The following is a 26,171-nucleotide window of genomic DNA, read 5'->3' on the forward strand; positions in this document are numbered from 1 at the left end:
ACTATGAAAAGTTTGGTCAATTTACGTTTTTCTGCCTAAAATAGTTGAAATTGAACGTAAACTATATCAAACACCACATGCATGGCAGTTAACCTATTTTACCCAATTAAATTGACTTTGGTTAGTAAATAAAAAATATTGATGGTTTGTTTAAATAACTACTGACATTATAATAAAAATTGCAAAAAAGGGCTCTAAAAAAGGCATATAACCTGGCCGGCTAAACCAGTTTGTAATTCTTCAAGCACCACAAGATTCAGAGTTTATAAAGTACAATTCTGGGCCATTGATTGTGTCATTTCTCCAAACACATACAGTAGAAATGCCTGTTTTCAAGCCTTAAAATGGTGCAGGAAAATGACTTTACATTGTATTATACTGCAGGGCTATTCAGTTAAGAGAAGAGAAAAAGGACAGCAAATTGTTATAATGGGTGATGTAACATTAATAGCATACATAATATGAGGTCCTTGGCACTGTGTGATCATGGGGCATCACCCTTACAGCATCAGGACAATATAATATGGAGTCAGACACTGGAAGTGCGCTGGAGGCTGATGCGTTGACTGGGACTGATGGAAGGATGAGGCTGATGAGACTGAAGAATCTGTGACGAACTAGCGGCTGAGAAATAATCATATATTAAAAGACAGCAGCATCATCAATAGGCCAACAAGAGTGACAGAGTGTGTCATTTTGCAGTCTACCATCCTCTTAAAATACTCTGTCCAACAATATCAGTCTCATGAGGAAAGGTTTTTTAACGCTTATTCAAAATAGCAGAGAAACATGCATTCTTGTTCTCAGGAGGGGACATTGACAGAGGATTGTTGGAAAAGTACTTCATAGTACTTGTGGGGGTAGTTTCACTAGTGCTGAGTCCAACAGGATTGATCTCACGAAGAACTAATGGCAACAAAAAAGAATTCCCTCATCAAACTTAGCAGAAGTGGCTTGATTTTGTTCTCAGCAGGGGACTTTGACAGAGGATTTCTCAAAAAATACACAGTAAAAGTAGTTCAATGTATTGTAAGTAGTAGGCTAACTAATACAAAGTCAAACAGTATCAATTTCATTAAGAACTAATGGTAAAATTATATTTTTATCATTCATCAAATATAGCAGAGAAACATGCATTATGTACTAAGGAGGGGACTTTGACAGAGTACAAAGTACTCACAAAGTACACAGCAAAAGTACTTCATTTTATTTCTGGTAGAAGTCAAACTAGAACCGAGTACAACAGTGTCACTTTTCTTAAGAACTTGTGGTAAGACATATTTGCATCACTCGTCAAATATAGCAGGAAATGAAGAGCAGCTGATTTGAAAAAACAAACTCGAGAGGCGGCTGAGTGACCACAGTGCAGAATCGCTGTATAGTTTAAATCTCCTAACAATGTTGTCCATTTTACATAGAGGCTTATTATATTTACAGCCCTTAGTAACATCCATTTTTTGGGCTCAATATGTGTCTTGGCCGTTTTCGTTGTGATCGCTAAATTCACCTTGTTTCCCTTTGTTTATAATATTATCACCGTTCCAAGCAAACGAGTGCTTTTGTTTTTGAACTCACTTCCGTGAGTTTCGCCCCGCCCTCGCTCCAATGACCATTTGACCATTTAGTAAAAAGCAAAAACGCCTCTCAGACGCTCTTCCGTTTACGTGTTTAATAAAGAAAAACATTTGGACGGTAGATACACGGATTTTCTCAACTGAAAGAGGACCAGAAACACATTACAAAATATAATAAAATGTGGAGACTTTGGGATATTTATCTCCCATTCTTTTACTTTTCGGGCATTTTACAGACCAGACATGTTGTTGATGTCACTGTTTACCAAACTACCAATTTTTCTGAAAAATGCATAAAATTATGCAATATATGTTAAATACATGGTTTATACATGTAATTACTGGGGTTCCATTTCTTCTGATTACCTAATTTGGGCGTGCACATTTGCTGCGCGCAAACCTATCTCTTTTGGATTTGGAAAGGTTGGCATGTATGGAATTATATAAGATTGTATACCTAGAAAAATGGCGAAAATTGATATTTTAAGGCTGTTGACAGTATTTTCTGATTTATGGAGTGATAAAAAGAGATATCCAAAATCCCTTCAGTAAAAGCCTTAGATGCTAATATGACTACAAAATGAAACGAGAATTTTTAACCTGGCTTTATCCAAATTTCAGATTTCGGTTCCTGAAATGTGTTAAAAAAAATGCGCACATTTGATGAGATAATGGCTCATTTGCATATTCAGAAAACTTGTAATACAAGAAACAATTGCCTTATTGTAAATAATTAACTGGAGACATTTCTAGCTGATATCTTTAAGTTAAAAAAAATTACCCTATTCATCTGGGGTGTCTCGCCTTAACTGTTAGGCTTAATAAACCATTATAGACCTACATCACTTAGCAACAGCTGCACATGCCCACATGCTAACTATGGGTCTTGCAAACCTACATAACATTACAAATAGTCAGAAAATATTATTTACAATATTAATAAAACTATGAATTCAATTTTAACTGATTGACAAGGCAAAAAACTGCACAGCGGCAGCAGCATTAAAGGAAAAATATCGTCTTACCTTGTGTTGGGGCTTCACAAAACCCCAAATGTAGCCTAGGGTGGCACTAATGAAGACCCTCATTAGAGCAGATACATCCACATCGTCCAAAATGTTACTATGGACATGCATCAAAGTCAGATGTGTCAGTCTCTTCTGTGTCATATTACTCTAGTTGTAGAGGTGGTGTGTGTGTCGTGTCAATTACGTCACTCTCCCACGACCTACGACCTAGATGACTCGGATTTTATTTATTTGGAAAATAAATTCAAGCCACCTGACTGATACAAATATGTACTACTATTATATGCTACTGTATACAGCTAATTTTATTTTAAGTAAAATCATAACTATTTGATGTAGTTTAATCATTGTTATTTAGGTGGTCACTCAGTTTTTCAAATTTACACCACTCGCCAACTCGTCGTGCTGGGGGTGCTGCAGCACCCCCAGCATCCCTACTTCCCACGGCTATTACATTACATTAAATCAATCAATCAATCAATCAATCAATCAATATTTATTTATATAGCCCAATATCATAAATGTTATATTTGTCTCAGCGGACTTCACAGTTTGTACAGAATATCAGTATGACAATACGACACCCTCTGTCCTGAGACCCTCACATCGTACAAGGAAAAACTTCCGGAGAAAACCCCACAGTTTAAAGGGAAAAATGGGAGAAACCTCAGGGAGAGCAACAGAGGAGGGATCCCTCTCCAAGGACGGACAGACGTGCAATAGATGCCGTGTGTAAATTGAAAAGATAATACATTTGCAACATAGGTAGTCCAAATGTTTGGAAATGCATGTGTGTATAATAGGAAGATGAATCCACGAGGATATCCATCCAGGACTTATGATCCAGGACCACAGCCACCACTCAAGATCCAGGACTCGCGATCCATGACACAGGGCCGCAGGATCAACCATGACTCCGGATCCCGGCGTATATAGACACCAAAAAGGAAAGACATTTGGGGAAGCTGGGTTAATCGGAACATGAGAGTACACAGGTATAGACAGAGAGAAGGAAGAAGTAAGATGTCCCCCGATAAACTAAGCCTATATCAGCAAAACTAGGGGCTGAATCTAATCAGCCCTAACTATAAGCTTTATCAAAAAGGAAGGTCTTAAGCGCACTCTTAAAAACGGATAGGGTGTCTGCCGCCCGAACACAAACTGGAGGCTGATTCCACAAAAGTGGAGCTTGATAAGAAAAGGCTCTGGCTCCCATTGTACTTTTAGAGACTCTAGGAACAACCAACAACCCTGCATTCTTGGAACGCAATGCCCTAGTAGGACAGTAGGGTATAATGAGTTCTTTAAGGTAAGATGGCGCCTGCCCATTAAGGGCTTTGTAGGCGAGAAGAACATTTTTAAATTCTATCCTGTGTTCTATAGGGAGCCAGTGTAAGGCAGCCAGAACAGGAGTAATGTGGTCCCTTTTCCTAACTCTGGTTAGTACACGAGCTGCAGCATTTTGAATCAGCTGAAGCGACTTTACTGACTTCTTGGTACACCCTGATAATAAGGAGTTACAATAATACAGCCTTGAAGTAACAAATGCATGGACTAGTTTCTCTGCATCGTTTTGAGGCAAGATATGCCTGATTTTTGCAATGTTACGTAGATGGAAGTAGGCGAGTAGTATTACCAATCCCGCTTCAATCAAAAAATTGACAGGTGGTGTGACAGGTCACACCTCTCCCTACTTATGCTAATGAGCTAAGTCCGCCTCCCTTTGTTCGAGGTGGATGTCACACCTAGGTGTGATATCACACCTAGGTGTGAGATCCTTTGATGTGAGGGGTGAGGTGTCATCACACGTAGGTGTGAAATGCCCCCCTGTGTAGCGCCTTTGTTGTCTAATCCTTTGATGTGAGGTTTGAGGTGTTATAACAGGTAGGTTTGATTTCACACCGGTGTGTTATAAGCCTTTGATGTTAATCTAGGTGCTGATTAAGGCAGTCTCTTTGAAGTTGTGCGTGAGACTGTCTGGCCACTGTCCCCTCACAGCCCTTTGTTGTCTAATCTAATTAGCCTTTGATGTCTATCCTCTGATGTGAGGGTTGAGGTGTTATAACAGGTAGGTGTGATTTCACACCGGTGTGTTATAAGCCTCTGATGTTAATCTAGGTGTTGATTAAGGCAGTCTCTTTGAAGTTGTGCGTGAGCCTGTCTACCCCCTGTCCCCTCACAGCCCCGGCCTCTCCCCCTTTCTCCACCCCTTCCTGTCAAACGATATGAGGCCAGAAGATAGTGGGGCTGGAGTTAGGTGAAAACAAAGAAATCCATGCAGACTAAATAAAAGACAGTCATTTTCACTCACTAAGACACCTAAAAACGTTATTGTCCTCTCTAAATTTGATTTAGAGTTTTTTTAATGATTTGTGCTTGCTAAGGATGTTTCTTTTTAAGTTTTTGTGGGACTGTTAACTAATGTAGCAGTAGTTTAACTACAAGGAAGTCTCTTTTTATGAAGAGGGTATTCATATTAATTAAAAAAGATCTTATCTAGGTTTTAATATGAATGGTGATAACTAAGGAAGTTCTCTTTAGTTGTAGGGCTTGTGAACTAGTGTGTAATTACTTTATTAACTATAAGAAAGTCTCTTTGAAGAGGGTTATACTAATTTAAAATAGACTATTGTCCTCATGATCTTGTCTTTTTTTATTGTTTAACTGCTTCACACAACTATAAGGAAGCCCAATATGAAGTTATGTGAGGTTGTATCGGGGTAATATTAGAATTTGCTGTATGCAAAAAAATAGAAGTCTTTGGTGTTATAACAGGCAGGTGTGATTTCACACCGATGTGTTATAAGCTTCCGATGTTAATCTAGATGTTGATTAAGGCAGTCTCTTTGAAGTTGTGCGTGAGACTGTCTCGCCCCCGCCCCCTCACAGCCCTTTGTTGTCTAATCTAATTAGCCTTTGTTGTCTAATCCTTTGATGTGATGGTTGAGGTGTTATAACAGGTAGGTGTGACTTCACACCGGTGTGTTATAAGCCTCTGATGTTAATCTAGGTGTTGCAAGGGCAGAGTTTCACTCTGTGGAGGGACAAAAGAAGCATCGTTAATCACCTGGACAAAGGACTCTTTAAAGCAGAGATACCATATGAAGACACATACCTGAATACCAGCAGGAGAGGAGTCTTTAAAGTAAATACATTATAAGGTTAAGATATATATATATATATATATATATATATATATATATATATATATGTGGTGGAATTAGTTTAAAACAGTCACCTTACCCTTTTTAGTTGTCCTCTCGATGATTAGTGTTAATTAAGGGCTATTGATATTTTGGTTTATAAGGGGATAGGAGTTGAACTTTAAAAATGCACAGGATCATTCTAAGAAGAGTGAGAGGGCTAATGAGCCAGCACCATACTTCCTCTATGCGTTTTCCTGACCTGTATCTGATCTTGAAAAACTCTGGTAAGTACTTTTTATTTTATTTTATAATATCATGTAATTATTTAATGCTGCTTGGTGTGTGTTAAACAAACTCTGTGCATCTGTTGTTTTTATGTTGTAACAACACTATGGCTCGTAATGATTTAGAAGCTTTGGGAAAAGTACCCATCTATGTACAAATAATGTGGTGTAGATTTTTTAAACAAATCTTTTTTTTTTTTGTGTGTCTCAGTTCAGGAAAGTTTGAACCAAATACGAATTGGAATATTAGAGAGGATTAACTCTTTTGGTGGAACCCCATATGATTCATTCCCTTTGGAATGTGGGTATATATGTATTTAAAACTGTATGTGTTTGTATCTAGCTTATTTTTTTAAAACAAATATGTTTTTTTTTTGTTGCTGATGTATAAAATATCCAAAATAACATTTTATATACTTACTCTCTTGTTAAAAGGTGATGAAGTTTGCAGCGTAAGCCAGCCATCAGTGTACCAAAACCTCCCCTCTATGGAGTTTAGATACAAGCCTACCTTCTGCGACAAGTGCTGCCCCACGTTGTCCTCCGATCCCCTAGGCGCCCCGTGTCCTCCCCTCCGCCGGGTCAAACTGCGAAACTGCACCGCGCTCACGGATCGCCGCGCGAGGGGCAACCCGCGCGTTACGCAGGGCAGTAGTCGAGCGTGCAGCTTTTGCAGAATTATCTGCCGCATCCGCATCCGCATCCGCAGCACGCCGCGTGCGTTTTACGGTCTTTTTTGGACGGGCAGATCTGACACCTCTTCCTCTTGCTCGCCTCGGCACGGGGCCGAGACGCGGAGGAGGAGGACGACGGGGGGTCCGTGCGCGCGGAGGCGGCGGGGGCATCGCGGTCCACGTCACCGGTACCGTCATCGTCGTCGCCACCGTCGTCGCCACCGTCGCCACAGCGGGCCCGTCGCCACTCTCCTTCCGCGCGGACGGCCTTCACGACCGCGGCCGAGGCGGCGGAGCGAGGGAGACGCTTCCTCCTCTCGATGAACGGACCCACCACGCTTTGCCCAGCCGCTCCAGGAACACCCTCCTCTTGTTGCGCTTGCCGGGCATCCACCCGGGGTTGAGCTCTCGCCACAAGACAAAGGCGTTGTAGCAGGACACGTCCAGGATGTTGTGGAAGACCACCAGGGGCCAGCGCGCGGTCATCCTCCTGTAGCTGTAGGCGCCGATCACCTTGTCCAGGTTGTCCACGCCTCCCTTGTTGCGGTTGTAGTCGAGGACGACGCGCGGGTTCTTGTCGGCGCGCTCGCTGATCTTGGGGGGCCCCGTGTGCCGCGTGCTCAAGAGCACCACGTTCCTGCCCTTCTTGGGCACGTAGGAGACCAGGGCCGCGGTGGGCGTGAAGGCAAACTCTGAGGAAAAGACCCGTCTGCGCCACGAGCGCCCCGGGGAACTCGTTCCTGTCTTTGCGCACCGTGCCCACCACGGTGATGTTCCTCGCCAGGAGCCGCTGCGCCAGTTCGTAAGAGGTGAAAAAGTTGTCGCACGTGACGTTGCGACCCCCTCCGAGTCCCCGGGTGAGATCGAGCACGACCCACATCCCCTGGTTCTTTTCCGGCGGGCACCCGGCGCTGGCCTTGCCGGTGTACACCTGCATGTTCCACGCGTAGCTGGACCTGGCGTCGCAGGCCACCCAAGACTTGATTCCGTATTTGGCGGGCTTGCTGGGCATGTACTGCTTGAAGCCGCAGCGGCCTGGAAAAGCGGAGATGGGGAGAATGTAAATGTACGCGTCGTAGACGGATAGATGGATGGATAGCTGGATAGATGGATAGACGGATAGACGGATAGACGGATGGATAGACGGATGGATAGACAGACGGATAGATACACGGATAGACACACGGATGTACGGAGGGAGGGACAGACGGATGGACGCGTCACCTACCTACCTCTGAACGGAACCAGTTGCTCGTCCACCGTGACCTCGGGCCCGGGCTCGTAGAGGTACGGGAGCCGCTCCGTCCACATGTCCCAGACCCGGCGCACGGCCGCGAGTTTGTCCACGGCGCGCCTCTCGGCTCTGGTTGCACGGTCGTCAAACCTCAGCATCCGGGAGAACACGTGAAAGAGTTTGAGGGGCATGGTGGCGTGGGAACCGTCGGGGGGGTCTGCTGGAGGCTCCTGCTGGAGTCCTGCTTTTCACCGGGACCTGGCTCAAAAAACTTGAAACCCTGACTCCAGTGCGGTGTGGCGGCCGTGCGCCTCCGGGTACCTGACTCCCCTGCTTCCTCCGTGTGCTGCGTGGGCTGCGTGGGGGTAACCCTGCGTGTCCCTTACCCTGCGTGTCTCTTTCCTCCCGGGCCGACCGATATGAAGCGTTTCCAAGACGAACCGTCTGACTCAGGGGTCCCACCACGGGTTCCGTAGCGGGGTGGAAGTTCCACCTCCCCACTTCGCCAAGGAGTGCAAGACAAACACCTGTTTCTCTAATCCTCCACTGTTGCATAGCGGCCTTAGTCGGCTGCGGCATTCAGCAATTGGCCTTGCTCCGGGCACAGGACCCTACTTCATCACAGGCTACCTGTTTGATCCTGCGTAACAACCACATATATGCTTGTCTGCAAAGAGGGAAATGCCTGGTCCCGCCCGGGGTTTCCTCTTCGGCTAGTGTCCAGCCAGCTGCGGTATCAGCAAATTTGACCCGCCATCGGAGGGCCTCCTCCCCGGGTCCAGGTTCCGGTGCTTGGCGGTCGGTTCATCCAAACTGCGGGTTTGACTCTGCTCCTGGAGCGGACAAAGATATGCGGCGAATGCCGGAGCGCATATATGCTTGTCTGCAAAGAGGGACATGCCTGGTCCCGCCCGGGTGTTCTTCTACGGCTAGTGTCCAGCCAGCTGCGGTATCAGCAAATCTTACCCGCCATCGGAGGGCCTCCTCCCAGGGTCCAGGTTCCGGTGCTTGGCGGTCGGTACCTCCAAACTGCGGGTTCGACTGTGCTCCTGGAGCGGACAAAGATATGTGTATTTGCCTGAAGGATGGAAATAAACAAAGAATGATATTTTACAGGACATTACGGATATGTGTTTTTTCCAGGCTTTTTGGAAATAAACCAAATGTGATTTTGCAGGGCATTACGTAGCTCATTTACCCATGTGATGTTGTGCAGTACATTACTGAGCTCATTTAACGATATGGTGTACCAGGAGAAGTGGGATGCTCCATGTCCCAACTGGTCTCCGGAGGAATATAAGGAGAGTTGACAGGGGACTCTGCCCAGTGCTTATGAACCGAATGAGGGGTGTGTTAGAGGGGAAGGCTCTGGCTGTTTCTGCAGCCTCTGCTTCTACCTTCTCTCCCCACCCCGATACCGGTGCGTGCCTGCTGTAAAAGGCAGGTGCACGGGCTCTCACTGCCACTAACTCTGAGCCTGGCTCCCGAGCAGCACGTTCTCCCCGGCAGTCCGCCAGCAGATGAAAAACCCCCACCTCTCCGCCTCTTCCGAGGGACGAGGGAACCGCACGGGGGGGTCTGCTGGAGGCTCCTGCCGGGTGCTCCGTACTGCGTTTCACCGGGACCTGGCTCAAAAAACTCGGAACCCTGACTCCAGTGCGGTGTGGCGGCCTCGCCCTGGCTGTCCACCGTACACCTCCGGGTACCTGACTCCCCTGCCTCCTCCGGGGGCAGGTGCGAGGGATTCAATGCCTCCTCCCCCCGCTGCAGCGAAGGCCGGAGCGGGATGGAGCGCCCGGAGGTACTGTTATCCCCACGTTTTCGTACCCAAAACTGTCTTGTGAGCTCGTGGCAGAACCATGAAACAAAAAACAATCAATGTATCGGACCCATCACCAGCCCCGCGTTGGTGCGGAGTTGGGACCATTTTAACCAGGTGGTAACCCAAGTCCTCCCCTTGGTCCGTGTTCCCTGCATTGAAGCGTCGGACCCATGGTTGCAATCACCGGTTAGCTAACGCATATAAACGGAGAAACAGAAAACCATTTAAATAGAATTCATTGTGTGTGTTTTAGGAAGGATGCTGTCCGAATGCCCGGTGTGCAGACTCTGCTATCTGGCTTTGAATAAGCACCTTAAGCACAAACATGCAGTGCGGAACCTGGAGGAAAGAGGCATCATTCTTAAAATGGCCAGTGGCAGAATAAATTTTCGGACCAAACCCTGTCCCATCACAGGGTGTTCGTATGCTGGGAAGAGACTACACCGTCATGTAACTCGTGACCACCCTGAGTTCTCCCGAGATGAGGCACATCAGGTCATGGCAAGGCTGAAGCATAGTGTGGCCATGCAGTTGCTCCATGACCTCCAAGAGACTAATCCCATCATTGGAATGGCTACTTTATTGGATATAGACAATGAGGAGGAATACCCGGTGCACCCTCCACCCTTTTCCCCACATACCGAGTGTGACGAAGAGGACTGCAGGCAGGTGAGGCTGGAAAATGTGGCATTGAGGGCTCAGAAGGATGCCCTCATTGATGAGGTGAAGACCCTGCGCTCCAGGCTGAAACAGGGTCTAAAACCCAGGAAGCAGAGTGCCACTGCTGCTCTGCTTGAGGAAGACGAAGAATGTATACGATTTAAGGGCCTAGCAATCTCAAGTACCCCCGGCATGAACACAGTAGCCTCCGGCAGCAATAGCCCTCTCAAGATCCTGGTGAAGACTGTCATGCGGTCCGTAGAAGCCTCCGGTAGTGAGACCCCGGTGAAGACTGTCATGCGGTCCGTAGAAGCCTCCGGTAGTGAGACCCCTCTTAAGTCTGTGATGCGGTCCCCAGAAGCCTCCGGTAGTGAGACCCCGGTGAAGACTGTCATGCGGTCCGTAGAAGCCTCCGGTAGTGAGACCCCTCTCAAGTCTGTGATGCGGTCCCCAGAAGCCTCCGGTAGTGAGACCCCGGTGAAGACTGTCATGCGGTCCGTAGAAGCCTCCGGTAGTGAGACCCCTCTCAAGTCTGTGATGCGGTCCCCAGAAGCCTCCGGAAGCAAGACCCCGGTGAAGACTGTCATGCGGTCCGTAGAAGCCTCCGGTAGTGAGACCCCTCTCAAGTCTGTGATGCGGTCCCCAGAAGCCTCCGGTAGTGAGACCCAGGTGAAGACTGTCATGCGGTCCATAGAAGCCTCTGCGAGTGAGACCCCTCTCAAGTCTGTGATGCGGTCCCCAGAAGCCTCCGGAAGCAAGACCCCGGTGAAGACTGTCATGCGGTCCGTAGAAGCCTCCGGTAGTGAGACCCCTGTATGCCAGAAGACCCGTGCGTCTGTCTCCAATAAGCTGAAAGCTAATCTGGCTAAGGACTGGGCCTCTCCCCGAAATCACTGGTCCACTGGGAAGGGACGGGGGAATACCATGCGTGAAATCACGTTGCCTAAAAGCATGGAGACGTACACTCAGACATACAGAGGTCATTGTGAGGGCGTCGCACCGACAGTAAAACGGAAAGAGAATTGTATGTCCAATGTCAGCCGGATAAAGAACTTCCTAGTATTCATGGCCCATGGTGTTGACCGGCTGTCAGACTGGCTGTTTCTAAAAGACACAAAGAGGGTCCGTGGCTGGAGCGAGTATATTTCAAAGTCGGGCCGGGCAGTCACAACATCGCTGTTGTTCCTGAAGACTGTGAACCATTTCCTGAGGTACTTGTCTGCGTCAAAGCTCCGGGGGTGCAGGCTCACCCAGTCTGATATGACCCACATCATCAGAGAGGTGAAAGCCAACATGAACGATTTGAAAAAGTCTGTCACTGTCCACCAGTTTAAGGTGAAGAGGAACAAGCTGGATCGTCTGCCGAGCCAGGCGGAGCTTCTCGCCGCCATGGCGGCCGCTGAGAAGCGCATCCTTGATCTCCTTGACCTGCTGGCTAGCAATCCGACCTCAATCACCCAGTACCTGCTATATGGCTATCTAACCCTCCATTGGAGCCTCCTGTATGGCCACCGTCCGGGTGTGTACGCAAACATGACCAACACGGAGGTCTTTGAGGCAGACAGAAGGGGCACTGCTGAGGGCTACATCATCCACGTGCAGGATCACAAGACTGCCAAGACATTTGGCGAAGCACAGCTGGTGCTTACAATAAAGGAGTTTAGCTGGGTCATGCGGTGGATGGGGATAAAAGAGGGCTTGTCGGGTCCTCAGAGTGAATTCTTCCTTTTCACAACGGGGAAGCACGCTTCCAAGAACCTGAACGCTCACTTGAAGAGGGCTTGGGCTGATGCTGGGCTAGAAACAGCCGTCACCTTCACCATCTTGCGCACTGCCCTGGCTGACAATATCAAGCATCACCAAGATCCAGAAAGCAGGTCGATTCTCGCTAGGTTTATGTGTCACGACGTAAGCACTGCAGACCGGTTCTAAGCGAATACGCCTGGAATAAAGGAGGGATTGAAGATCCGCTCCATGGTCAGGGCGGCAGCAGCTGCAGCAGTATCATCAGAAGGAGGTATACCACCGTCATCTACCTCCAAAGAGGTCTCAGGGGCGGAGAGCAGCAATACCTCTTCTTCAGGGCCGGTTGATACTCCTGATGAGGGGACAGGGGCCGTGGACTCAACCTTTTTTCCCCGGTGCACCGTACAAGTTAGACTGCTAATATGGCCCCCAGGCCCCTGCTAATCATGTTGTTATTATGTTTATTATGTATATTTTGTATACTGTTTTTGTAAAAATTGTGTGGTAATTAAATAAATAATAAAACATTAGTATAACCTTGAAGGTCCCAGGGGCAAATACAGTGCCAGGTATCAGACTATTTAAACAATGTTTACCCATGATTAAGACACCTTCCCTGGCTTGTAAAATGCGGTGATGCGCCCTGGACGTATCAGACTATTTTAAACAACTTTTCCCCGCCTTTCAAACACGTATCCCTGGGTGTTTTAGCCTGTCATTTTGCAGGATATCATTTAACATTGACCCTCTCCTGAAAATGAACATATTCTGTGCATTTCCGGGAGAGGTTACATGTTAAATTATATCCTGCAAAATGACAGGCTAAAACGCTCTTCCATACGTTTAAAAACACTTTTCCGACTATTTTAAACAACTTTTCCCCGCCTTTCAAACACTTGTTCCTGGGTTATAGCCTGTCATTTTGCACGATATCATTTAACATGGAATCTCTCCTGGAAATGGACATATTCTGTGCATTTCCAGGAGATGTTCAATGTTAAATGATATCGTGCAAAATGACAGGCTACAACTCTCTTCCAGACGTTTAAAAACACTTTCCCCGACCATTTAAACATTATTTCTGGCTTGTAAAGTGCGGTGATGAGCCCTGGTAGTATCAGACTATTTAAAGGGTTACCAGGAGCATGAGAATATCCTCCAAAGAAGGGGTGGTGGTGTCGTAAAGAAGGCCGAATATGGATGCCGATGTGCGGACGGTAAAGCACAGCAAAATCCACCCCAGGGGCATGAGGTTCTGTAGGGTGTGATCATCCGGGTTTAGTCCGTGGGGGAGTGCTTAAGTCCGGGGGCCCGGGGACTCACGGTGCACGAGGTTATGGAAGTGCCACTGTTACCGGAGGTCCTTAGTCCGTCCTTTGGGGCTCTGTGAGGGGCTACAGAGAGGTGGTTTTCCCGGTCCCTCTCCTGGAGGTATGAAATAACCTGAGCTCCATGTGAGGGAGAGAGGCTGGAGGTCATTAGGCCGTGCTTTGGGGCTCTGTAAGGTGCCAAAGAGAGGTGCTTTTCCCAGTCCCTCTCCTGGATGTGTGAAAAAACCTGTTTGCCCGTATTAGGAAGCCGAGCTGGAGGTTATTAGGCCGTCCTTTGGGGCTCTGTGAGGTGCCAAAGAGAGGTGCTTTTCCCGGTCCCTCTCCTGGAGGTGTGAAAAAACCTGTTTGCCCGTATTAGGAAGCCGAGCTGGAGGTCATTAGGCCGTCCTTTGGGGCTCTGTGAGGTGCCAAAGAGAGGTGCTTTTCCCGGTCCCTCTCCTGGTGGTGTGAAAAAACCTGTTTGCACGTATTAGGAAGCCGAGCTGGAGGTCATTAGGCCGTCCTTTGGGGCTCTGTGAGGTGCCAAAGAGAGGTGCTTTTCCCGGTCCCTCTCCTGGAGGTGTGAAAAAACCTGTTTGCCCGTATTAGGAAGCCGAGCTGGAGGTCATTAGGCCGTCCTTTGGGGCTCTGTGAGGTGCCAAAGAGAGGTGCTTTTCCCGGTCCCTCTCCTGGAGGTGTGAAAAAACCTGTTTGCCCGTATTAGGAAGCCGAGCTGGAGGTCATTAGGCCGTCCTTTGGGGCTCTGTGAGGTGCCAAAGAGAGGTGCTTTTTCCGGTCCCTCTCCTGGAGGTGTGAAAAAACCATTTTGCCCGTATTAGGAAGCCGAGCTGGAGCTACTTCGGGGGTCTGTGAGCAGCCAGAGAGGTGCTTTTCCCGGTCTATTTCATGGAAGTCTGACATGAGCAGAGTGTGCATGCTTTGAAACTAATACACCCACGCTTAGCATGCTATTTTAGGGTATAAATCTTATCTTATCACCATGGATGTATCTGTATTTAAATAAAGCTTACAGCACCGGGTATTCCCAGGCTGGTCTCCCATCCAAGTACTGACCCGGCCCGACCCTGCATTACTATGGGTCTCTGACACAATCAGACTTTTACCACACTGTTAGCAGGCTTTAATCAGATTTTTAGCACTCTTTCCCCCGCAGAAACTAGTTTAAATCACCGTGGTCACCATGGTGGGGATTTAGGAATGTACCTGTGTGTGGTGCGGAGCTTCCCTGCACTTTAAATCCATTGATTTGCCCTGTTTTGTTGTATTTTTTACTGTTAATGCACTGTGCTCCCTGGGATGATGCGCCCTCCTGTGGGGACACATGAGAACTGCACTCAAATCACTTTGTGCTTTTTAAACAGTTTTAAATAGTTTTTTCCTCATTTAAAAACCGCTTTCTGCCCTGGAAATCGTTTCTAATCATTATTACCGTTATGGAAGGGCTGCAGGAACACTTTCCCCGCCTTGCAAACATTTATTCCTGGGTAAAATAATCAATTTGTTCCGCCTGCTCTCCGTCAGCACCTGCGGCTGTCGGATTAAAACAGTTTAATGCACTTTTAACACTCATGTACACCGTTCATATGGTTCCCTAACACAGTGCAACCAGTCTGGAGCTCTCACTGGGGCCCTGCACAGGCTCCAGTCCGGCGTTTTAACGATTGGCCATTCAAATGTTAACGAAACGGCCAGACTTCCGTGCGCATCAGCGGCTTTCGGATTAAAACAGTTTAATGCCTCAGCCTACCCACAAATCCGGCTCATTGCCTGGGTAAAAGTGTGATATGAAGCAGCCTGTCCTCTGTTGAATTAAAACCAGTTTAATGCACCTTTACACTCAGCCTACCCACAAATCCGGCTCATTTCCTGGGTGACACAGTGAGATTGTCAGCGGCTGCTGTTGAATTAAAACCGTTTAATGCACTTTTAACACTCATGTACACCGTTCATATGGTTCCCTAACACAGTGCACACAGTCTGGAGCTCTCACTGGGGTCCTGCACAGGCTCCAGTCCGGCGTTTTAACAAAACGGACGGATTTCCGCGCATTCAAATGTTAACGAAACGGCCAGACTTCCGTGCGAGTCAGCGGCTGTCGGATTAAAACAGTTTAATGCCTCAGCCTACCCACAAATCCGGCTCATTGCCTGGGTAAAAGTGTGATATGAAGCAGCCTGTCCTCTGTTGAATTAAAACCAGTTTAATGCACCTTTAACACTCAGCCTACCCACAAATCCGGCTCATTTCCTGGGTGACACAGTGAGATTGTCAGCGGCTGCTGTTGAATTAAAACCGTTTAATGCACTTTTAACACTCATGTACACCGTTCATATGGTTCCCTAACACAGTTCACACAGTCTGGAGCTCTCACTGGGGTCCTGCACAGGCTCCAGTCCGGCGTTTTAACGAAACGGACGGATTTCCGCGCATTCAAATGTTAACGAAACGGCCAGACTTCCGTGCGCATCAGCGGCTGTCGGATTAAAACAGTTTAATGCCTCAGCCTACCCACAAATCCGGCTCATTGCCTGGGTAAAAGTGTGATATGAAGCAGCCTGTCCTCTGTTGAATTAAAACCAGTTTAATGCACCTTTACACTCAGCCTACCCACAAATCCGGCTCATTTCCTGGGTGACACAGTGAGATTGTCAGCGGCTGCTGTTGAATTAAAACCGTTTAATGCACTTTTAACACTCATGTACACCATTCATATGGTTCCCTAACACAGTGCACACAGTCTGGAGCTCTCACTGGTGTCCTGCACAGGCTCCAGTCCGGCGTTTTAATGAAACGGACGGATTTCCGCGCATTCAAATGTTAACGAAACGGCCAGACTTCCGTGCGACCAGCGGCGGTCGGATTAAAACAGTTTAATGCCTCAGCCTACCCACAAATCCGGCTCATTGCCTGGGTAAAAGTATGATATGAAGCAGCCTGTCCTCTGTTGAATTAAAACCAGTTTAATGCACCTTTAACACTCAGCCTACCCACAAATCCGGCTCATTTCCTGGGTGACACAGTGAGATTATCAGCGGCTGCTGTTGAATTAAAACCGTTTAATGCACTTTTAACACTCATGTACACCGTTCATATGGTTCCATAACACAGTGCACACAGTCTGGAGCTCTCACTGGGGTCCTGCACAGGCTCCAGTCCGGCGTTTTAACGAAACGGACGGATTTCCGCCCATTTGGCCATTCAAATGTTAACGAAACGGCCAGACTTCCGCGGCTGTCGGATTAAAACAGCTTAATGCGCTTTTACCACTCACGCAGCCAGGATTCCTGCTCCTTTCCTGGGTTACAAAGTGAGGTGACGCAGCCTGTCCTCTGAGTCTCCCAGCCTCTCAGAGACTTATTTCTGGGTAAAAAAAGCCATGTGCTCCGCCCCCTGGATCTCTGCATGTGTGTGTGCCTGTGAGTCTCTCGCTACTGTCCACATGCCCGCATTATGAGGCACTATTTTCGGATACATTTTCTCATTTTCACCACTTTTCCCTGGGTAAAATTAGGTCTGTCACTTTGGCACACTTTCGGTCGTCTCCCGAGAGTGGACTTCCATTGCCTGTAAATAGGGCTAACATTAGGTCTGTCACTTTGGCTAACCGCACCACTGTCGGTCGTCTCCCGAGATTGGACGTCCATTGCCTGTAAATAGGGCTAACATTAGGTCTGTCACTTTGGCTAACCGCACCACTGTCGGTCGTCTCCCGAGATTGGACGTCCATTGCCTGTAAATAGGGCTAACATTAGGTCTGTCACTTTGGCTAACCGCACCACTGTCGGTCGTCTCCCGAGATTGGACGTCCATTGCCTGTAAATAGGGCTAACATTAGGTCTGTCACTTTGGCTAACCGCACCACTGTCTGTCGTCTCCCGAGAGTGGACATCCATTGCCCCTAAATAGGGATAGAGTAGAGTGAAATATTCTGTGACTCTGCATTTCATCTACTGTCTCGCTTCCATGTATTTCACAGGAGAGGTTTGTGGAGTTCTTTCGTACCTCAGGCCCCGCGTCCACATTCTGAACCAGGCTGAGCACCTTTCTCGGTCTCTGGGGGGTGGACTGACCGGGTCGGTGTAGTGAAAACACACGATTGTCTTCGAGCGCGGTTCACGCCGGATCCTTCGTGTATCCCAGCACCCCAGTCGTACGGATTTGAGCGATACTGAACCTGAATAAATGATCGAATCACACATGTGTCTCTGGTGTTCTTTTACAATGCTTTATTCTCAACTGCTTCATGTACAATGTCACACGAGCGGGACCGCATCTGGTCCGCTCTAGGATGCACACACACACACACACACACACACGCACGCACGCACGCACGCACGCACGCACGCACACACACACACACACACACACACACACACACACACACACACACACACACACACACACACACACACACACACACACACGTACAGTAATACACACGGGTAACAGTACAGCGGGCCGGGTACACGGGATATACTTTATTCGTTACAATGGCATAGACAACAACTGTGAATCTACAGATAATCTACAGGGCCCGTACGTGCGTATTAAGATGATCGAGATCACCGATGGCATGTCCAAAACACAAAGACTCAGAACTCCATCGAGGACTGCTGTAGTCCGCGTGTATCGAAACGCGACGAACCGTCGGACGGGCTTTCGAGCAAACTGTCGTACAGCTGTCTTCTGGATCCTCCATATCCGAGGGACCCGGACTCTCGTTCGGGGCTTGGAGCTCCCGATCGACCTCGTGCGAATCCACCGGGTGTTGCGCGACGGGGAACCTCCCGCGTACCAGGGCCCGGATCTCAACAGGCGCGAGATGTAATCCGGGGGAATCGCACGTATCCCGTTCGCGTTCGACACGCTCTCCGCGCTCTCCCCGTCTCGCATTCTCGTTCGCTCGGTCGTCCCAGATGCTGTCCAGAGCCCCCTGCCAGAGGCGCTGAGTGTCAGACAGAGGCTTTGACGTGGTAGCGGACACGATCTCCCCATCGCGGTCCACACAGCCTACCGCTTTCAGGACCCGGAGTATGCTGCGCAGCCTGCTCCTGGGGATCCCTAGCTCTTTAGCCATGGCCCGCATGTGAAACACCCCGGGGTGAGTGCGCACGTACCAGTAGACCTGGCCCACGTGAGCCATCAGGGCACGCAGACTCTGACTCCCCCGAAACATGTATATGTTTTCGGCGCCACGTGTCCCACACATGCGCAGGAGCCGAATACCGCGCAGCACGTTCAGCACGTAGTGTACCTTGCCATTGAGCACATGCGCCGAATGCTGTTCGTCTACGGCCTGTGCGAAGCGGAACACTTCCTTAGGCCCCAGCCCCAGAAAAGCCTCCAACAGGTCTTTGGTCAGGTCATCTAGGTTCGGACCGGACGTGTTCACCACGAGGCTGACCGGTCTAGGGGAGAAGCCCCAGATGTTGTCCAGAGCCCGTTGCCAGTAGCGCTGGGCAGCGTCAGGCTCTCGCGAGCCAGTTGTAAATCCGAACCCGGGTATACTGTCCACGATACCTATCGCTTCCAGGACCCCCAAGATACACCACAGCGTGGGGAGCGCGATCCCCAAATGTTGGTGCAAGGCCCACGTGGTAACCGGTCCCGGGTTGGTGCGCACCCCCAGGTAGACGCGCCCCGCGAGGTTCTCCCCGATACCAGCCTCGCGCGAGGACCAGCGCTGCTCTTGCATCGTGTACGTGTATCCCCACTTGCAGTCCTCGCCCATCCAAAGTCCACACGTGAGGCCGATGCCTCGGAGCACCTCGAGTACATTGCGGAGCCGTGACAAAATCAACGGTGTCGCATCCAGTCGATCCTTGATGTAGTCAAAGGTGAAATGTTCCTCCGCTCCCATCTTCTCGAGGACCAGTAACACCCGTTTAGCCATGCTCACATGGGACTCCATGGCGAGGAGAGAGCACAAGAAGCGCGGAGCCTAGGATGGGTCCGGGTTAGCCTGACGCGCGGCTGATATCTTTGCCTCCAACAATGAGAAAGACGAGAGCCGATAGCTATCGCGAGCAATATTTATACGTGAAAATCCCACCACCTGCACGAACGCACGGTCGAGCAAACTCTATCCACCCGAGACCATCTCGGCATCCTCGGGAGGGTGTTCGCCTCTCCGCCTAGTGTGCACTGTCCTCTGTTTGACTTTTTCGCAGAGATGATGTTACATTGGTTACGTACAGTGGCATGTGTGTTGTGTTGTTTCTTTATTTGTGTTGTTGTTTTACACTCGCATGGCACGAGACCTACCGGCACAATTCGCCGTATTCTGTGTGTGTGTGTGTGTCGTGTACAGATCAACCAAATGAAATAAAAGACTCTCAACTTTGAATCAAACTCATGGCAGCTTCATTGGTTTATTCAACAAGCATCGCATACACGGTGTGAAAACAGACAACGAAATAGGTCACGACGGGATTCACGAGGTACGCGTTCGTAACGATTGTCTATTTGGAAGGACGCGGTGGACTTTACGTACACGTTAACGAGACATTTTCTCAAATCCCTCAAGCCTGATATTACAATTCACTGGGATCCCGTGTACAACTACCACGAGCAGCCACGCGTTCCGGGAAACGGAGACTAGAAACGCAAAGATGAGACCCGCCCTATCCACCAAAATGAAAATGGTTTACTTCCTCACCAAGAACGAGGCCATCTTTCAGGGCGTTCTTAGAGGTATACCGGCGGGTGCTCTTCGAGAAACCAGCGAGCTCGGGGAAACGCCACGGTATCCCGAAGAACTGATCTGGAAACTGAACGAGGCCATAGGAGATGCTAGCACGTGGCAACTGATGATCGAGACCTTATTGCGCGTGTATCCCGGGTTCGAAGCGGGACATCTGGAAGACCTGTATTTTTGGAAAGAGCTAGGCCCTGCTCTGCTCAACACCAGAGAGCTCTCGGGGAATGACCTTAGGCTCTTGTTACGAGAGCTCACCTTTCTCGAACTAGGGAGAGTGAAGGTGTTTCTACAAATGAACCTATTCGAGGGCTACCCCCGCGCGTCCTACTACTTGACGGAGAGTTTGGGTTCGAGGATGCTGGCGTTGGTCGTAATCTCCCAACACGGTTGCGAAACGGCCTTGGTGATGGCTGCGATATTCAAGCAAATCGAGCGCACGGACATAATACTGAGAATGTACATCTTGTTATCTACCAGTCCAAGGCAAGCTTGACTGCGCTCTTTGTACCGTTTCCGAGAATAAAGAAGATTTCCCACAGATTCCATCAAATCTACTCTTCTTGTGTTCACGTGGAGTATCAATTCAAGGGTCCGGACCGGGAGGCTCTCTCACGTTCACTTTGACATGTCACAGATTTGCCATATACTATTAAGTATTGTTACCAAATCAATAAAGTATATACTTTCATCACATGTACACCTCTGCGTATTTCCTCGTATGCTTTCATCGAGTGACTGTGTCACACTGAATATACACACACACACACACACACACACACACACACACACACACACACACACACACACCCCACACACACACACACACACACACACACACACACACACACACACACACACACACACACACACACACACACACCTCCCACACTTCCAAATCGGCCAATTGTAGGCTACCTAGGGCCCACGGCCACTATATGAATCCCGTACTCGCATAGACATGTTCAGAAACCCCTCGAGCCAGATATTAAACTTCACTTGGATCCCCTGTGCTGCTATTACTGCTACTACTGCTACTACTACGACCACGCACAGCCACACGAAACGCAAAGATGAGCCCGGTCCTATCCCAGCAAATGAAAATGGTGAACTACCTCACCAGGCATGAGGCCATCTTTCGGATTGTTCGTGCACGTATACCAGCCCACGCTCTACGAAAAACCAAAGGGCTCGGGAAAAACCTGTGTCCCGAGGAACTGATCTGGAAACTGAACACGGCTATAGGGGATGCTAATACGTGGCGCATGATGATGGAGACCATATCAAGCATTTATCCCGGGTTCAAAGCGGGAAAGCTGGAAGACCCGTTCTTTTGGAACAGGATAGAGCCTGCTCTGAGTAACAATACGAAGCTCTCGGTACAGGACCTTACGAGCTTGTTACAAGAGCTCACCTATCCCGAATGAGCGAGAGTGAAAGTGTTTCTACAGTGGAACCTATTCGAAGGTTCCGGCGGCATGCCCTACGATATGATCGAGCATTTGTATCCATCTTGTCTGGCCCGGGCCGTGAACTCCCACCACGGTCGCGGGACAACCTTGGTGATGGCTGTGATCTTCGCGCAGCTCCTGCGCACGGACCTAATACTGAAAATGTTCAGAACGTTGCATCGCTCTTGTTGAGATGACCTATATTATACGATTGTGTCAGAGATTCCCCATATACTGTGATGTATGGATACAAGTTCAATAAAATATATACTTTCAGCACATGTAGACTTATGTGTATTTTTGTCCTACGTGTTCATCGAGAGACTGTGTCACATCGAATACACACACTTCCCCCCTCGTAGCATACACTTCCCCCTCGTAGCATGGGGTATAATCACCTTAGTGTCTTTATCTCACATGTGTGCATATATGTTTAGATCTATCGCAAAAACGGGCCGTGGCCTCTGTGTGCAGCGTGCTGGGCCGCGGATGTACTTGCTCGTTTCGGGCGACTCACTTTCTACCAGGCAAAGAACCCTTGTGTGTGTGTGTGTGTGTGTGTGTGTGTGTGTGTGTGTGTGTGTGTGTGTGTGTGTGTTCAATAACTGTTTGATCGTCCCTAGTCGCCCATAGAGCTATAGATCCTTCTGGTAATCAGTAACCCGTGTGGTGTACGTGATATCTCGCGTTACAGAACGAACCAAGGAAACAACAAAGACACGCTTCGATTCGCGCTTACAGATTTATTTGCTCATATTACACACAATGCATCAGAAAAAGGTTAGTTGTACACACACGCGGACACACACACACAGACACAATAATGGCATATGGGTAATCGTAGCGCAGAGGCTGGGTTACATTTTCTTGGGGAAACATAACGTGAAATCACGCGCGGGTACTTCGTCGACCTGGCGAGTCTTGGGAATGCAGCAATCCGTCATCATCACACGAGACCACGGGATGGATTCCCCCGCGATGGAGAACACGGAGACGCACGCGGAAGAGCTCTAGGGCCTTGTAGTCCGCTTCGGTCACGCAGACCTTGAGGGCATCTATGATGTTCTGAGCGAGCTCCTTGTTGTCACCCTGAAACCTGTCCACGTAGTACATGTCCAGCCAAGAGTGTACGCCCGTGTGATCCTTGCGTCTTTCGAATATACAGGCCAATCCGTCCACGACGGCCTCCACCAGGCTCATGTCGTCCATCCTGCCTCCCGGAAAGTGCTCAGGGTGATGTGCGTTCATTTCGTAATGATGCTTGAATCCAAAGTTGGCCATGTCCGTGGTGATGGCATCGGTGTCGGTGTACAACCGAGCCAAGGAGCAAGCCTTTGCCTCTTCCTCACTTTGCTTCGAGCCGTTTCGTTTGTTGAACTTGAGCCGTTTCTTTTCGTTCACAATCAGGGCCTCTTTCTCCATGTGCACGGCCATGAGGCCCGAGTACGCGGCTGCTTCGATCGCGCTGGTCTTGCTCGAGTCGTGACACGTGATGCTCCTCACGTAATACCGATCGCCCAGCAGGTCCAGGGACTTTTCGCAATCCCTCGTGGCCTGTTCTAGGGCTCTGGCGACCAACGCCCCGATGATGGTCACGAACATGTTGTGCGAGAGGAATGCCCTGTTGTGCTCTCTCAGGGGGAGATTCTCAGCCAATGCCTTCTCGCATTCTGGGCTCCACACGTTGGCATTTGCGGCGCAGGCTGGTGACAAGTTTCGAGGTCACGGGGACTTCGATCTTCACCTTATCCGCACGTGCACGTCGCACGATCTCCCAGACCGATGCGTTCATCGCGCTCGGACTGTAGACGTATTTCAAATGATCCGGGATCAGGGGTACCGGTTTAGGAGGTTTGTCCTTAGAGGAGGCTCCGCTTCTCTGCGTGGACTTTACGGATGCCATTGTACGGTTTGTGTCTGTGTGCGTGTGCCTTAAACGGCAACTAGTGTTAATAACCGCTCATCAACAGTGCGATAGGTACCACGGATACTATCAGAGCGCAGAATGTCAGGGCCACCGCTGTGTTTTTGAGAGAACTCGAGGTATCGTCGGTACCGTTGGGTCCCGCCTCCGCTTTCCTCGAGGACACAGTGCAGTTGCCCACCGAGAACTTGTGCACTCGGTTCCTGTGTCCCACTCTAGCGGACCTTGTACACTGGTACTCTGCCATGTAATTGCACTGTAGATCATCAGATCTTTGTTACGGGTTAGAATGTGCGTAACGTTGAGCCCCTGGGCTATGTCGGAGCTGTGGTTCGTGCCTTTTGCGTTGATGCGATACAACCCGACCGACCCGTTCGAGTTCCTATTCGGTACGAGATACCAGGTCGTGGCGATAAACCGCTCGGGATTCACACTCGGACAAACCAGCCTCAGGGGTGCGTGGACGCGGGGATCCGCGTTTTCAATCTCCGAAGTCGCGTCCTCGTTCGTAGCGGTGACCGAACTGTCTTCCGCGTCCGTGTCCCCGGTGGGCTCAGTGATAGGAGCGCCGGTGACAAGAACCTCCGGTGCTACGATCGCGCCTAGATCAGCGGCTCCCGTTTGAGCAGGCTCGGTCGCTACGTACACGTCGGGGGCATACGTAGCGGTGACATCAATATCTCCCGCGACCGTGTCCCCGGTGTGCTCGGCAATACCTAGATCAGCGGCTCCCGTTTGAGCGGGCTCGGTCGCTGCGTACACGTCGGGGGCATACGTAGCGGTGACAGAACTATCTCCCGCAACCGTGTCCCCGGTGTGCTCGGCGATGCCTCGATCCACGGTTGCCGTTTGAGCGGTTACCCTCGTCGAGTACACGCTGGGGGCATACCTAGCGGCGACATAACTATCTCCCGCTGGAACCAGTCCCTCTGCGATTGGTAAGGTGGATAGAGTGAAAAGTAGATACCACAAGTGCGTAGCTGATAAGGCCATGGCTCCTCACGAAAACGAGGTTTGGAAATGGTCTGGACCGTGTATAGTTTGGTCCGGCTTATATATATATATACGCGCTCCCAGGATCACGTGTGATAAAGACCTCTCTCATAGACTTGGTATTGGCCGGATTACGACCGTGCAGTTGTCCTGCGCGTAACATCATCTGTTACCGAATAAACCAAGGAAACAACACAGACACGCTTTGATTCACGCTTAAAGATTTATTCGCTCATATGGCACATAATGCAACAGTACTTCATACACAAAAAGGGGAGTTGTACACACACACACACAGAGACATGGACACACAGAAACAATGGCATAAGGCTAATCAAATTTAGAGCATGGACAGCGCGGGGCTCCTGTCCCACTTGTTCCTCTGTACTACAGCAGGTTCCTTTTCGCTACAGCGCGGCCCTTTGCACTGCACCTGATCTGTATCATTATGATAATCAACAAAGGGCACGTTAGGGCAGATAGTGCCACCGAAGCGGCAGCCATGGATCTATAGCTCCCTATCATACGCTCACACTCGACCCATTTCGTGCCCTCCGACCGCTCCGGTGTCTCGGTGTGCACTCTGTCCATGCCTCGGACAGAGAGTACACCTGGGAGAGTACCCTGGGGCTCCCTGCTACCAGAAAGGGACTCGATCCGTTCCTCGTGTTGGTTCCACTCGCGGACCGGGGCGATGTCTTGATCGCGAACGTGTCAGCCTCGGGCCGGTAGCAGATAGCACCGAAGCACGGGGCTCCGCACACCAGGGGGCATCCCAACCCCACCTCGCCGTTCACGTTCACATCGCACCCGGCCAGCGTGTCGTGGTCGACTTCCAGAGGTTCGCATATCCCCCTGTAGTCACACTCGGGCACCCTGTAGTTTGCTCCCAAGTCGCTCAACATGGGCCTATCAAGCCAACACGTCCTGTTGCCTTTGGAGGAGTCGAGGAAGGGCATGTACCAGTGGGAGAGCACAACGGGATTCCAATACTCCCTCTTGACCACCATCACGATGCTAGAGGACGAGAGCGAGCGGCTCGCCACGGGCGTGTCGGTGTAATATCCCGCCACGAACTCTGGTTCGCAACCCGTGGTGTCGGACCTACGGACACCCTGAGCGCACGAGAGTAGTCTCTGGCGAGCTCCATGCAAGACGAAGGTGATAGCGTTCAGATGCACGGCCGCGTTGAACGCTCCGGCCTTCCAGGTCTCGAGCGACTCGCTGAACGCGCTCCCGTCGAGGGGCCCGGGGTCCGAGCGATCCTCGTCCGACCGAGCGCTCGATAGCTTCTTCTGGGCCATCTCGATCAAGATTCTATGGTGTTGCATCACGTTCACGACTCGCGGACTCGAATCCGATGGCTCGCCGTTGTATGACAAGAGTTCGGAGACCGAGTGGGACGCGTCCCAGTCTCGGGCGATGATGTGCCTGCCCATGAGAACGGCGAGATCGGCAAAGGTCACGTTGAGCAATGACAAGGCCGTGTTGTAATCGAGCAGGGCCGTGTCCAAGGCTACCCTGGCCTCGCCCATGGTACCGTTGCGGCACAGGTGTTCGCAACTCGGATGAGAGTCAGGCAAGCCCGCGCATGCCACGCGAGAGCA

The sequence above is a fragment of the Notothenia rossii genome (genome assembly GCF_949606895.1).
Source record: "Notothenia rossii genome assembly, chromosome: 9".
NCBI classification, from domain to species: Eukaryota; Metazoa; Chordata; class Actinopteri; order Perciformes; family Nototheniidae; genus Notothenia; species Notothenia rossii.